Below are 14,724 nucleotides of genomic sequence, written 5' to 3'. Positions count from 1 at the left end.
TCTCCATGGCTGTCACCATTATAGGCCCACAGAGAGTACTGCCAGACTACCATCAATGTTCACTTAGGGCCCAACAGCTCTTCAGTCAGCTTCTGGTGAATGCTGCTAGGCCTGACACTCACCCTTCAGGGCAGTGGGCTCCCCTCTGATCTAGGGAAGGTCCAGAAATCTCATCTAAGAGCCAAGACCTAGAATCAGGGACCCCCCCAAAGTCTATTTTGTGCTCTACCCCACTGTGGTTGAGCTGGCACCTAGGTTGTAGGACAAAGTCCCCTTTATTCTTCCCTCTGCTTTTCTCAAGCAGAAGGAGTCTCTCCTCATAGCCACCACCGCTGGAAATGTGCTGGGTCACACTGGAAGCCAGCACATCTCAGAGTCTCACCCAAGGCCCACAGCATGTATTACCAGGCTACCACTGCTGATTTTTCAGGGCCCAAGGGCTCTTTAGTTAGCAGGTGATTAATCCTGCCCAGGACGGACTGGGTCCTTTCTTTCAAGGCAGCAGTTTCCCTTCTGGTGCAGGGTGTATCCAGCAATATCATCTGAGAGCTAGGGCCTGGAATGGGGGCCTCACAACTCTGTCCAATGCCATATCCTGTTGTGGCTGAGCTGATATCCAAGTTGCAAGACAACGTCCTCTTTATTCCTCCCTCTCCTCTCCTCAAGTGGAAGAAAGGAGTCTCTTTTGGAGCAGCAAGCTGCACTACCTGAGGTTGGGGGAGGAGTGGTAAAGCACTCTCTTGGCTGCCCTGTCTGGTGTCTCACTAGGTTGCATGTCCCCCAAATCCACTGGCTCTGAGCCCAGCACATGACTAGGACCTGCCTAGGACTTGCAGTCCTTGTGGCCTAGACTGTCTTTCAAGTTTACTTAGGACCCCAGAGCCCTTTACCTAGCAGTGGCAAGGCTTGTCAAAACTCAAGTTCTGATGGCTGAGATGGGTAATGCCCCTCTTGCTAGGGCCTGTCTATGCTTCCTCCATGGACATCAGCTGAGTTCAGCTTGGTGTTGCTTTCTACTGTGACAGCAGAGCACTGAGTTTCAATGTAAAGCCCCTCAGTCACTGCATTATCCTCCCACAAGCATAATATTCTCTCTTCATGCCATGCAGCTGTTGCCAGGATGGGAGTGAGGTGGTGTCAGCAATTCAAGGCTGTCTTTCCTCCCCTCTTCAATGCCTCTTTCAGTGATATGAAGTTAAAACCAGGTACTGTGATCACTCACCTGATTTTTTGTTCTTATGAAGGTGCTTTTTTGTGTGGACAGTTGTTAAGTTTGGTGTTCCTGTTGCAGGGACAATCAGTGGAGGCTTCTACTCAGCCATCTCACTCTGCCTCCCTCCTAAAAAAAAGAAAAAAGGTTTTGAAAGTAATGAAAGAAAAATGAAAAATGTGGAATGCTTCACAGAACTACAAACTCATCACGTTAGTGTCCATTGCTGGCACTCTAAAAATGTAAAGTTATTATTTAGCCCAACTGAAGGAAGAAAAATGGCCAGTATGGATCAAAAATGTACAAATGTCTGATGTAAAGTCACTGGGTGTTGAACTAAGCAGCAGCCTGAAAAAAAAATCCCTGTCTACTGCTACACCTAGGAAATGTAGGCTCCACTCTTCTCCCTGTAGACTGCCAGGGTTTCCAGGTCACTGCACTTAGCCCATTGAAGAGAAGAGAAACAAAAACACTCCAACAACCAATTATCTCTCCTTGTTTTTATTGTACCAAAAAGCAGGCTTAATCTCCTTGCTCCTTTTTAACCTTCCTTTTCATGCAGATGAGAGAGAGAGAGACAGAGAGAGAGAGAGACAGAGAGAGAGGACAGAGAGACAGACAGAGAGAGAGAGAAAGGAAGGAAAGAAGGAAGGAATGAAGGAAGGAAGGAAGGATGGAAGGAGGGAGGGAGGGAGAATGGGAATGTATAGACTTTATAAAGATGTAATAAAATCTCTCTAATGTATCTCTCAAAGTCCTATTACAGGATCTTTCTTCTATCTCTTTGTTGACATTCTGGTTTTCTTGTACTGGCATCCAGGATACTTTCCTTGGACCCACTTTCTCAGACATTTCTGTAAAGGAACAGTCTTCCAGCTCCTCTGTATGAGAGGAAATTGAAGCCTATGAAAGGTAAGTGCCATGCTCAAGGTCTAGAGTGAGTGGGGCAGAGTTAAAACAACATCTGGGTTTCCTAACTGCAGCTCCATGTTCTTTCAATTCTACCAGTCCACATCATAAAGAGAGATCAAGATGTATTGTTAGGTTTGATCCTGTTTCTTAATTTCCAACATCAGTCTTCTAATAGACAGCCATCATCTTATATTTTTCTATGAATTACCTTGGAAAGGAGTGGAGAAGACCATATATTTTCCATTTCTATGGCCCTGCCCTGGAACACACACAAGCCTGTACTGAGAATCACCTGTGAGAAGCCAAACAGAAAGTCTGCAAAACTGTTAGAACCACTGGCTATTTGATGAATAGCTTCATGGTAGTGATTCCCTCCTCAAGCAGGGGACAACAAATGGGTAACTTGTTCCCCATATTCATATAGATAATAGCTCCAGCTTTGGCTAATATGTCCCTCCCTAATAAGGGTGTGGGACTTTCAGGCATAAGAAAAAAGGCATGTGAAAAGAGCAAAGTCTCCCAATTACAACTGAGGAGGTGGGAGAAATACCTGGTTACAAGCTGTCTCAGGATTCCTAGGATGGTAACGGACCTTGAGGACAGCTGTCCAGGGCAGGAGATTAACACTGAGAAGGCCATGCCAGTGTCCAGGAGGAAGTCAACTTCCTGGCCCTCAATAGTTAAACGTACTCAGGGCTCAGTGAGGGTGATGACATGAGCTGGCGCTTACCCCAGGCACCCTCAGTTCTGTTGTTGGATCATCCAGTTGGGGGCTTCTGGCCCAAAGAAACTTTGCCCTCTGGGGCAGTGCACCTTCCAGTGATTGCCTTGGCATAGTGGACATGGGTGAGGGGGCAGCTTGTTTCTCTTTGGGCAATGTTTTTTAAGGTGTTCTTGCAAACCACACTGATAACAAGCCCTACCAGGTGATTGGCCTGCTCCATTTTCTGTGCTGTCTGAATCACCAAGGTTTGTTTGTCTGAGGGCCATGACTAAGGCTGCGGCCTTTCTCCGATTTCTCTTTTCCTTTTCGGCCTATTCCTCTTGGTCGCTATTATAGAACACTGAGATTGCCAGGTTTAATAATGCCTCCAGATTTTATTCAGGGCCCACGGCTCGCTTTTGGAACTTTCTCCTGATATCTGTGCCTGATTGGGTAGTAAACTTATCTTTTAGGATCAATTGACCCTTGAGTGAGTCGGGTGACGGGGGAGTATATTTTCCTAAGGCCTCCCATAGCCATTCGAGGAAGGCAGAAGGATTTTCTTCCTTTCCGTAAGTTATCGTGGACATCATCGAATAATTCATGGGCTTTTTCCTAATTCTCCTTAGTCCTTCTAGAACACAGGTCAGCAGATGTTTACGAATCCAGTCCCCATGATCTGAGTCTAGGTCCTAGTGGGGATGCATACTGGGAACGGCTTGCTCACTGGTAGGGAATTTGTCCCTTTCTTCAGCTGTCATTCTATCATTTACTTGACTAAGATACCAGGTATCTCCAAATTCTCAGGCTGCAGCTAAAGCCACATTCTTTTCATTAAAGGCCATGGTTTGATCTAACAATAGCAAGACATCTCTCCAAGTGAGGTCAAAGGTTTGCCCTAGACCCTGTAGGGAATCTATATACCTATCAGGATCATCTGAAAACTTCCCCAGGTCTACCTTGATCTGCTTTAAATCAGAGAGGGAGAAGGGGAAATGTACCCAGGTTGGGCAAAATTCCCCTCCCCCTACAGCTTGAAGGGGACATAACAGATAGCCCAGGGGTTTTTGTGGTCCCTTGGAGATTTCTTTACTTATTTCCTCCTGGGTGGGGGAGATTAAAGGAGGCTTAGCATTAATAGGAAGGGGAGCTGTAGGAAGGCTAGGATATGGAGGTAAGCTGAGAGGTCCTCCTGTGGGATGTAGATTGCAAACTTTGCATAGTTGTGGATTATTTTTCAATGAAAAGAAGGCTTGGACATAAGGTATTTCACTCCATTTGCCTTCCCTCTTACAGAAAAGGTCAAGCTGCAGGATAGTATTGTAATTTATACTTCCCTCAGGTGGCCATTTTTCCACATCAGAGAGAGAATTGGGGCCAGGCCATGGTGCAGAAAAAAATGAGCCACTTCTTTTTCAAGGTTTGTGGGTCAAATTGGTCCCAATGGCTTAGGATGCATTTCAAGGGTGAGCCTGTTGATGCCTGAGTGTTTCCCATCTGAAAGAAAAAAATGCCCATGGTTTTGATTTGTTTGTTTCCCCCCCACACCCGAGCAAGAACCTGAAATGGTCCCTGGACCCTGCTGATCAGAATAGTTGTGCTCACTGACGCAGCAACAGATCCCCCTCTTGCCCAAGAACCCATAACAGTCCCTGGACCCTGCTGATCAGAATAATTGCGCTCACCAATGCAGCAGCAGAAACACTAGTTTTCCTCCTAGACCGCAAAGAGGACTGACAAAGGTCGGATTTAGTGGCCCTTACCAACACATTCTTGAAAACCTGTACCCTTGCCTTTCCTCTTAGACCACAAACCGGACAGAAAAATCGGATTTAGTAGCCCTTACCTATGCATTCTCGAAGCCTGTTAGAGTCCTAAGCGTTTTCCCCTGTTAGTATTGGGACCTTACCTTTGTCCTATAAGATGATATGCATCAAAATGGGGCAGAGGACCATACCAATGAGGGAGGGAAGGGATCTCCAGGGTTGGAGGAGTGATGCCTTTTGTCCACACTTCTCATCATATGAATAGGAAGGATATAATTTCTGAGGGTTCCCATATCCTAGCTTCAGGAATAGCCTTTGTTAGGCCTGCTAGTCTGAGAAGGGATCCTAAAATTCCAGATAGTCCCCCACGACAGGGCTTTGGGCAAAAATTATATCTTTCTAATTGGTGATCCCAGGTGCCTAAAGAAAGGAACAGAGTCCCAAAATTTACACTAGAAATCATTCTTATAGGAGAAACTAGAAGAGCACCATAGACAGGAGTGGTTTTTAGATGCACGACTAGCCCCGGAGGAGAGAGGCAGAAGGAAGTTTGTCTGACAGGCATTAGGACCAGGAGGCAAGGGTCAGGAAAGATAGGACAGATGGGCAAGTCTCACTTGGGTGATGTAACTTTAAGAGCTCAGCTCATGGCTGCAGGGCCAACCAACTTTTTGTTGGGACCCCAGAGCTGAATGGCTTTCCTCTCTGTTGACCCTCAGCTCAGCCCAGAAGTACAGGAAAAGCAGAAGCTGGTTCCAGGCAAACCAATGTTTCCAACTCCAAAGAGTCAGGGGTTGTTAGAGAGCCCTTTCCCAGAAAGCCTGACACCCATGTCTTTAGTCCGGCAGCCGCACTAGTCACTTTAAACTGGCTGACAGGTGTCCAGTGTTTAGCCTCCAAATTCTAAGGAAAAATAGGAGAGAATAGCAAGCGAAAGGGGTCTGATGGTACTCACTGCGTGGCGATACCCCAGATGAGCCCCCAAGATGTGTCTGGAGTTGCTTCCTTCTGGAGGGTTCATGGTCTCACTGACTTCAAGAATGAAGCCACAGACCTCCACAGTGAGTGTTACAGCTCTTAAAGGTGGCACAGACCCAAAGCGTGAGCAGCAGCAAGATTTATTGTGAAGAGCAAAAGAACAAAGCTTCCACAGCGTGGAAGGGGACCCAAGCAGGTTGCTCCTACAGGCTAAGGTGGCCAGCTTTTATTCCCTTATCTGTCCTCTCCCATGTCCTGTTTCTGTCCTATCAGAGTGCCCTTTTTCCAAGCCACCCCATGATTGGCTACTCTTAGACTCCTGCTGATTGGTCCATTTTATAAAGTGCTGATTGGTCCATTTTACAGAGTGTTGATTGGTCCATTTTACAGGGTGCTGATTGGTCCATTTTACAAACCTCTTGCTAGCTACAAAGCACTGACAGGTGCGTTTTTACAGAGTGCTGATTGGTGCATTTTACAAACCTCTTGCTAGCTACAGAGTGCTGATTGGTGCATTTTACAATCCCCTTGTAAGAGAGAAAAGTTCTCCAAGTCCCCACTCGACCCAGGAAGTCCAGCTGGCTCTTCACCTATCAGTAGCAGTGACAACTCAGACAATACACCCTGCCTATTTCTTCTGCAAGGAGCACAGAAGAAAGGTCAAAGAAGCAAGCCCCAAGATTTGACTTATATTTATCTGAGAATGATGAGGTAATATGTCTCTTGCTAACTACTTTTTAGATATAGGAGGAAGATAGAGCAGGTATCTCTTTGTCACTTGCTTCTTGGAAAGCCCAGCATGAAGTACAGTATTCCAATGATAAAGAGCCATACTCTTGTCCAGTTCTGTCCAGAGTCTTATATATGCATATTTATTGTGCTCATAAAAGTTTAAAACTCTCTTGGGCACTTGGCAGTGACCATTACCCAATACACAGCCTCTATTTTCAGGAAGTTTACAGTGTGGCACATTATATCCCTTCAATCAGAACTAGATATTTGTTAAAAGGAATTAAAGAACTCCTCTCTTTCCAAACATGATTACAACCCCCATGTGGTCTGAATCTTAAGGACTACACTTTGGAACCCGTGGACAAAATCTACATTTATTACTGACTCAACCTGCCCAAAAACATATGCCAAATTTCAATTTAATTGTGATCTACCCTGCCTAAAAACTTTCGATGACACAGATTGCCCAAGGATAAATAAAAAACTCTTTAGCCTTAAGTTCTGAGCCTTTATAATGTGATGACAGATGAAGAGCTCTGCCATCTCCAGCTCCAGCTCTGCTCAGAAGCAAGGTTGGTCTTCACATCACTAATCATTAAACTATATGTAGTAGGTGGTCAATAAATATTTTATGCAAATGAATTGCAGAGTGGGATAAAATTAGCACAGTGGTTAAAAACATGGGCTTCCTCTTCACTTACAGTATGTATACTTTTCTGTGTACATATTACATTTCAATTTAAAAAGTTATTTTAATGAGTTCTCAAGCTACTTTGGGTAAAAATCTCTGTTTTGCCACTTTCTGGTAATTACACTGAGCAAGTCATTTCATACTTCATCTCTCTAAGATTCATCTGTAAAGAGGAGACATTTCATTACCCAGTATTGTGATGAGGATTTCATGAGATACATGTGAAGCACTTAGCACAGTGCTGAACACACAATAAGAGCTTAACAAATACTGGTTACAGTTGATATAAATGAATGAATGTCAATTTCCATCTAAACTCTGGGCATTTCTTCCACTAACTGAGCACATGCTATATTCAACAACCATGTTAGATATTGTTCCAGCAACGTATTGGTTAAACCCCTGCTGATAGTTTGAGTTCCTTCTAACATCTGCTGTACAAGTAATAATATTTTTCTCTCTTGGGAAAAAATAGATAGAAAACTGTAATTGTTGTCTCTTTTCCTGAAGTAAGGCAAAGATGTCTCTATGCAGCTTTCCCAGAGGTAAATATTGCATTGTGTAACAGATGGAATAGATAATGCTGGCAAATTCACATGTGAAGATTCTATCTGGAACAGCTGCTATTAAACTTCAGTTTCCACCTTAATCACTATTATAGGTTGAATTGTGTTCCTCAATAAAATGTTGAAGTCCAATCCCCAGTACCTATGAATCTGACTTTACAGAGATAGGAGTTAACAATGATCAAGTTAAGATGAGGTCATTAGTGTAGCTCCTCATCCAATATGACTAGTATCTTTATAAAAAGGGGAAATTTGGATGCAAAGAGAAAAGACAATGTGAAGACACAGAGAAAAGGGGCCATGTGACTGGAATGAGGCATCTACAAGACAAAGAACACCAAGCATTGCCAACAACACCAGAATCCCAGAGAGGAAAAAAAGATCCCCTAGAGCCTTTAGAAGAAGCATGGCCTTGCAGACACCTATATTTCAGACTTCTAGCCTCCAGAACTATGAGGTGAATCTCTTTTGTTTTAACCAGTTTGGGTACCTTTTTACTGAAGCCCTAAGAAACTAATGCAATCATCGTTACCAATACCCCATTTGGGGCTGGCAATCTGCAGTGATTTAAAAGCTCCTGTAGCATATGTCCATCATGTAGGGCTTGTGCAAACGGCATGCTCAAGAGTGACACTAAATGACAAACTGTCTGCTTTTTAAATAAACAGTATAGTATCAGGCATTAAGGACTAGCTGGAGTGAGATGAACTATCAAACTTCAGCACTGCAAAAGCCCTGTTAAAAGAACTACTCAGCAAGAGAGTTTTCCTTGAGAGGTTTTTAATTAAAAGGTTCTAAATTAAAGAGGTTCTAAAATGATGTAGAACATGGATTTCCAAAAAGAACAAGACAAATGCCAAGTATTTAGATGTGGGAGAGGTGAGAATGGAATACAGCAGAGGTTGGCAAACTATGGCCTGCAGACCAAATCTGCCCACCACTCCACCTGTTTTTGTAAAGTTCACTGGAACACAATATGCTCATTTATTTACATATTGTCTATGGCTGTTTTTGTGCTACAACAGTAAAGTCAAGTCATTCTTACAGAGAACATAGGGCCTGCAAAGCCTAAAATATTTACTATCTGGCTCATTACATAAAAAGTTGGCTGAACCCTAGAGTAGAAAAATGATCTATATCAATGGTTCTCAAACTTTAGTGGGTACCAGAATCACCTGGAGGCCTTGTTAAAATTCAGATTGCTGAGTGCCCTAGATTTTCTGACTCAAAATATCTGGGGGTAGGGCCTGAGCATTTGTATTTCTAACAAGTTCCAATGGCCACACTTTGAGAACTGATGCTTTAAGTTTATGCTGACCAATGCACCAATTTAAGCATGATGTAAGACAGGAGTGGGGAATAAGGAAGGGCAGTTAATTTTAAAATTGCATTTGATTTTGAAAAATGAACACAGTTGGAAGATTTACACTATTGATTTAAAACTTCCTAGTAAGCAACAGTAATCAAGACAGTGTAGTATTGTCACCAATAACAGACAATAGATCAATGAAACAGAATAGAGAGTCTGGGATTAAACCATCACATATATAGTGAACTAAACTTTGACAAAGGTGAAAAGATAATTCAATGAAAAAATAATTGTCTTTTCAACAAATGATGATGGAACAGTTGGCTATCCATTAACAACACAAAATATGAACTTTGATTCATTCCTTACACCTTATATTTAGTACAAAAAGGAGAATAGCCAGCTTTCTCTTCATGGTTTGTAGGAAAAATAAACCCAGAAGCAGATGAAGTCAGGCACTGTTGTATGAACTACATGTCAACATTTTTATAAGATGGAAAAGTTGAAAAAGTTTGAAGAAGGTGGCAATGTAGTGCTCTACACCATTCACCCAAACTCTGCATTCGCATCAGAAGAATACTGCTGAGACTCTAACACAAAGACTTCAACAGAATCTTAATCTCAAATTCAAATTTTGTTAAAAAGAATTATTCGATACCCTTAAGGAGAGAGGATACTTTATGGCTGAATAAACACCTTGCTCCTTGTAATAGTTTTTCACCCCCATCATGCAGAATTTTGCTAACTACTAAGGATTTTGCCACCATCAGCAGCAAGGAGTATTGCAGATGCTCTGCGATCTATTCCAGGATTCTCTAATACACAAGGAAATCCCCTCATCATGCATTTGACAAAATGTTGGTCGGCACACATGAGTCTATAAGTAGGTCTCCAGAACAGGAGATAAATCAAAAAGGAAAGAGTAAATTAACTTTTTGAGGTGTTGGTTAGCTGACAGTTAGACTTGAGTTTCATAGATGTGTCTACATGGGCCAAACAAACCCAAGGGCCCAAGGGTCATCTGAATCATTCAGGCCAAATTATTACATCTAAATTAGACCAGACAATTATGTCAAAAATAAATTAGTATTTTTTATTGTTTACTTGCCTGGACACTGAAATACAAGTGTCTCTATTCTTAGGAGAATCTGAATGTAGATGAGAAAATAGATAACCCTCTGATATGGAAGCACAAAGAGGCAGTACTCAACATTGCCCTGGCCCAAAAGACTTCAAACTGACAGCAAGTTTTAAAGAATGACTGATGTTCCAGATAAATGGGCTTGTGAGGTGGGGAGGAGATGGAGCTGTAGGCTGGGAAGCACATGCTACACACAGGAACAGCATGTTCAGAGGTAATAAAAAGCACGAGCTAAGTTCAGGAAAAAGCAAGTTCTTCCATATACCTGAAACATCACGTACCAGAAGGTGTAGAGAGGAATGAGACAGTAGTCCAATCATGATATCCTTCTGTGCCAGTCAGAGGAAAGCATACTCTACCCTGTGAGGCACCTTTAAATCACTTTTAAGAAGTGATGCTATCAAATGTATGTTTTAGAAAGATCACATTGAAGGCAATATGACGGGTTGAATGCGGCAAGAATTGAGGCAGAGAGACTGGTTAGAAAGTTTCTGTAGGAAACGGACTTCAGATAGGACAGTAGCCAATGCAAGTAGGGGGATGGAATGAAAAATACTTAAATGAAATCTTGATTTGATTTCAAATATTTAGAAAATTCAATTAGCAACACATAGAAGGTGATTGGACTTTGCAGACAAAGGGAAAGAGGAGTTATTAAAGATGACTCCCAGATTTCTGTTTTGGGGAAACTGAGTGAATAGTGGTGTCAGTCCCACAATTATAAATACAAGGAGAGACATGCAGGAAATATGATAAGCTTGATTTTAGACACGTTGAGTTTTTAATGTCTATAAAATTTATACATGTGCTTTCCAGGTATTCACTAAAAACTAGGACCTAAAATCCAGCTGATAATAGTAGCACACTTTTTTGAGTCCCAGGCATTCTTCTGAGAACTTTCCTCATAAAACTCATTTAAATCTTCACAGCAACTCTATGAGAAAGGTAAGATTATTAGCTCTGCTTTACAGATGAGGAAAGTGAGGGTCAGATGGGGTTAAGTTACTTGCCAAAGGTCACACAGCTAAGAATAAGTTTCACATGTTTGTCGGCTGCAGAAATGTCTTCTTTTGAGAACTGTCTGTTCATATCCTTTGTCCACTTTTTGATGGGGTTGTTTTTTGTTTCTTTTCTTGTAAATTTGTTTAACTTCCTTGTAGATTCCGGATATTAGCCCTTTGTCAGATTGATAGATTTCAAAAATTTTCTCCCATTCTGTAGGTTGCCTGTTCACTCTGATGATAGTATATTTTGCTGTGCTCTTTAGTTTAATTCAATCCCATTTGTCAATTTTGGCTTTCATTGCCATTGCTTTTGGCATTTTAGTCATGAAGTCTTTGCCCATGCCTATGTTTTGAATGGTATTGCCTCGGTTTTCTTCTAGGGTTTCTATGGTTTTAAGTCTTACTTTAAGTCTTTAACCCATCTTGAGTTAATTTCTGTGTAAGGTGTAAGGAAGGGGTCCAGTTTCAGTTTTCTACATAGGGCTAGCTGGTTTTCCCAGCACAATTTATTAAATAGGGAATCAATTCCCCATTGCTTATTATTGTTAGATTTGTCAAAGATCAGACGGTTGTATAGGTATGGTGTTATTTCTGAGGCCGCTCTTCTGTTCCATTGGTCTATATATCTCTTTTGGTACCAACACCACACTGTTTTGATTACTGTAGCCTTGTAGTATAGTTTGAAGTCACATCACAGGTCATTAGAGAAATGCAAATCAAAACCACAATGAGATAACATCTCACGCCAGTTAGAATGGTGATCATTAAAACGTCAGGAAACAACAGATGCTGGAGAGGATGTAGAGAAATAGAAACACGTTTATACTGTGGGTGGGAGTGTAAATTAGTTCAACCATTGTGGAAGACAGTGTGGCAATTCCTCAAGGATCTAGAACAGAAATACCATTTCACCCAGCAATCCCATTAATGGGTATATACCCAAAGGGTTATAAATCATTCTGCTATAAAGATACAAGCATATGTATGTTTATTGAAGCACTATTCACAATAGCAAAGACTTGGAACCAATCCAAATGCCCATCAATGATAGACTGGATTTTAAAAATGTGGCACATATACACCATGGCATACTATGCAGCTATAAAAAAGGATGAGTTCATGTGCTTTACATGGACATGGATGAAGCCGGAAACCATCATTTTCAGCAAACTAACACAGGAACAGAAAATCAAACACTGCATGTCCTCACTCATAAGTGGGTGTTGAACAATAAGAACACATGGACACAGGGAGGGGAACATCACAGGCAAGGGCCTGTCAGGGGTGGGATACTAGGGGAGGGATAACATTAGGAGAAATACCTAATGTAAGTGACAGGTTGATGGGTGCGGCAAACCACCATGGCAGGTGTATACCTATGTAACAAACCTGCATGTTCCGCATATGTATCTGCACATGATTTACCCAGAATCATGTAATTAGCTAGTATTAGCTAGCCTTAAATTATGGTTACCCAGGCTGGGCACAGTGGCTCATGCCTGTAATCCCAGCACTTCAGGAGGCTGAGGCAGGCGGATCATGAGGTCAGGAGATTGAGAGCATCCTGGCTAACATGGTGAAATCCCGTCTCTACTAAAAATACAAAAAGTTAGCCAGGCAAGGTGGCAGGCACCTGTAGTCCCAACTACTCGGGAGGCTGAGGCAGGAGAATGGCGTGACCCTGGAGGCAGAGCTTGCAGTGAGCCAAGATCACGCCACTGCACTCCAGCCTGGGCAACAGAGCGAGACTCCATCTCAAAAAAAAAAAAAAAATTATGGTTACCCAGTTTGGAAATTAAACTTGGAATCCAGCCAGGCACGGTGGCTCACACCTGTTATCCCAGCACTTTGGGAGGCCAAGGCAAGCAAATCACTTGAGCTCAGGAGTTCAAAACCAGCCTGGGCAACATGGCAAAACCCCCATCTCTGCTAAAAACACACACACACAGGGGGTGTTCCAAGATGGCCGAATAGGAACAGCTCCAATCTGCAGCTCCCAGCGTGATCAATGCAGAAGACAGGTGATTTCTGCATTTCCACTGAGGTACCTGGTTCATCTCACTGTGACTGGTTGGACAGTGGGTGCAGCCCACAGAGGGTTAGCCAAAGCAGGGTGGGGTATCGCCTCACCCAGGAAGTGCAAGGTGTCAGGAGATTTCTCTTTTCCAGCCAAGGGAAGCTGCGACAGACTACCTGGAAAAATGGGACACTCCCACTCAAATACTGAGCTGTTCCCAAGGTCTTATCAACCAGTAGACAAGGTGATTCTCTCCCGTGCCTGGCTCAGCAGCTCCCACACCCACAGAGCCTTGCTCACTGCTAGCGCAGCAGTCTGAGATCAATCTGCCAGAAGGCAGCCTGGCTGGGGGAGGGGCATCTGCCACTGCCCAGGCTTCAGTAGGTAAACAAAGCAGCCCGGAAGCTCGAACTGGGTGGGGCCTACCACAGCTGAACAAGGCCTAATGCCTCTAGACTCCACCTCTGTGGACAGGGCATAGCTGAACAAAAGACAGCAGACAACTTCTGCAGACTTAAACGTCCCTGTCTGACAGTTCTGAAGACAGCAGTGGTTCTCCCAGCACAGCGTTTGAGCTCTGAGAATGGACAGACTGCCTCCTCAAGTGGGCCCCTGACCCCGTGTAGCCTAACTGGGAGACATCTCCCAGTAGGGGTCGACAGACACCTCATACAGGCAGCTGCCCCTCTGAGATGAAACTTCCAGAGGAAGGATCAGGCAGCAATATTTGCATTCTGCTGCCTCTGCTGGTGATACCCAGGCAAACAGGGTCTGGAGTGGAACTCCAGCAAACTCCAAGTGACCTGCAGCTGAGTGACCTGACTGTTAGAAGGAAGACTAACAAACAAAAAGGAATAGCATCAACATCAACAAAAAGGTCACCTACACCAAAACCCCATTTGTAGGTGGCCAACAGCAAAGACCAAAGGTAGATAAAGCCACAAAGATGGGGAGTAACCAGAGCAGAAAAGCGCAAAATTCTAAAAATCAGAGCGCCTTTTCTCCTCCAAAGAATCGCAGCTCCTCACCAGCAGCGGAAGAAGGTGGACGGAGAATGACTTTGACAGGATGACAGAAGTAGGCTTCAGAAGGTCAGTAATAACAAACTTCTCCGAGCTAAAGGAGGATGTTCAAACCCATCACAAGGAAGCTAAAAACCTTGGAAAAACATTAGAAAAATGGCTAACTAGAATAAACAGTGTAGAGAAGACCTTAAATCACCTAGTAGAGCTGAAAACCATGGCACAAGAACTTCGTAACACATGGACAAGCTTCAATAGCTAATTTGATAAAGTGGAAGAAAGGGTATCAGTGATTGAAGATTAAATTAATGAAATAAGCAAGAAAACAAGGTTAGAGAAAAAACAGTAAAAAGAAATGAACAAAGCCTCCAAGAAATATGGGACTATGTGAAAAGACCAAATCTGCGTTTGATTGGTGTACCTGAAAGTGATGGAGAGAGTGGAACCAAGATGGAAAACACTCTTCAGGATATTATCCAGGAGAACTTTCCTGACCTAGGAAGCCAGGCCAACATTCAAATTCAGGAATTACAGAGAACGCCACAAAGATACTCCTCAAGAAGAGCAACCCCAAGACACATAATCATCACATTCACCAAGGTTGAAATGAAGGAAAAAGTATTGAGGGCAGCCAGCGAGAAAGGTCGAGTGACCCACAAAGGGAAGCCCATCA

At 43.1% G+C, this 14,724-nt stretch overlaps 1 long non-coding RNA gene across 2 annotated transcripts in view; it reads right to left on the bottom strand.

Annotated features, from left to right (window-relative positions):
* The window catches only part of LOC134739173 (uncharacterized), a 368,829-nt gene that overhangs the window by 221,023 nt on the left and 133,082 nt on the right, over positions 1-14,724 (bottom strand). For both annotated transcript variants that reach the window (XR_010125715.1, XR_010125716.1), the window contains exon 2: positions 1,223-1,339. This is a non-coding gene — a long non-coding RNA (uncharacterized LOC134739173). The remainder of the gene's footprint in view (positions 1-1,222; positions 1,340-14,724) is intronic.

The sequence above is a fragment of the Pongo pygmaeus genome, chromosome 2 (genome assembly GCF_028885625.2).
Source record: "Pongo pygmaeus isolate AG05252 chromosome 2, NHGRI_mPonPyg2-v2.0_pri, whole genome shotgun sequence".
In the NCBI taxonomy this organism is placed as follows: domain Eukaryota; kingdom Metazoa; phylum Chordata; class Mammalia; order Primates; family Hominidae; genus Pongo; species Pongo pygmaeus.
Note: the sequence above shows the minus strand (reverse complement) of the source record. Positions and strands in the feature narration are given on the sequence as shown.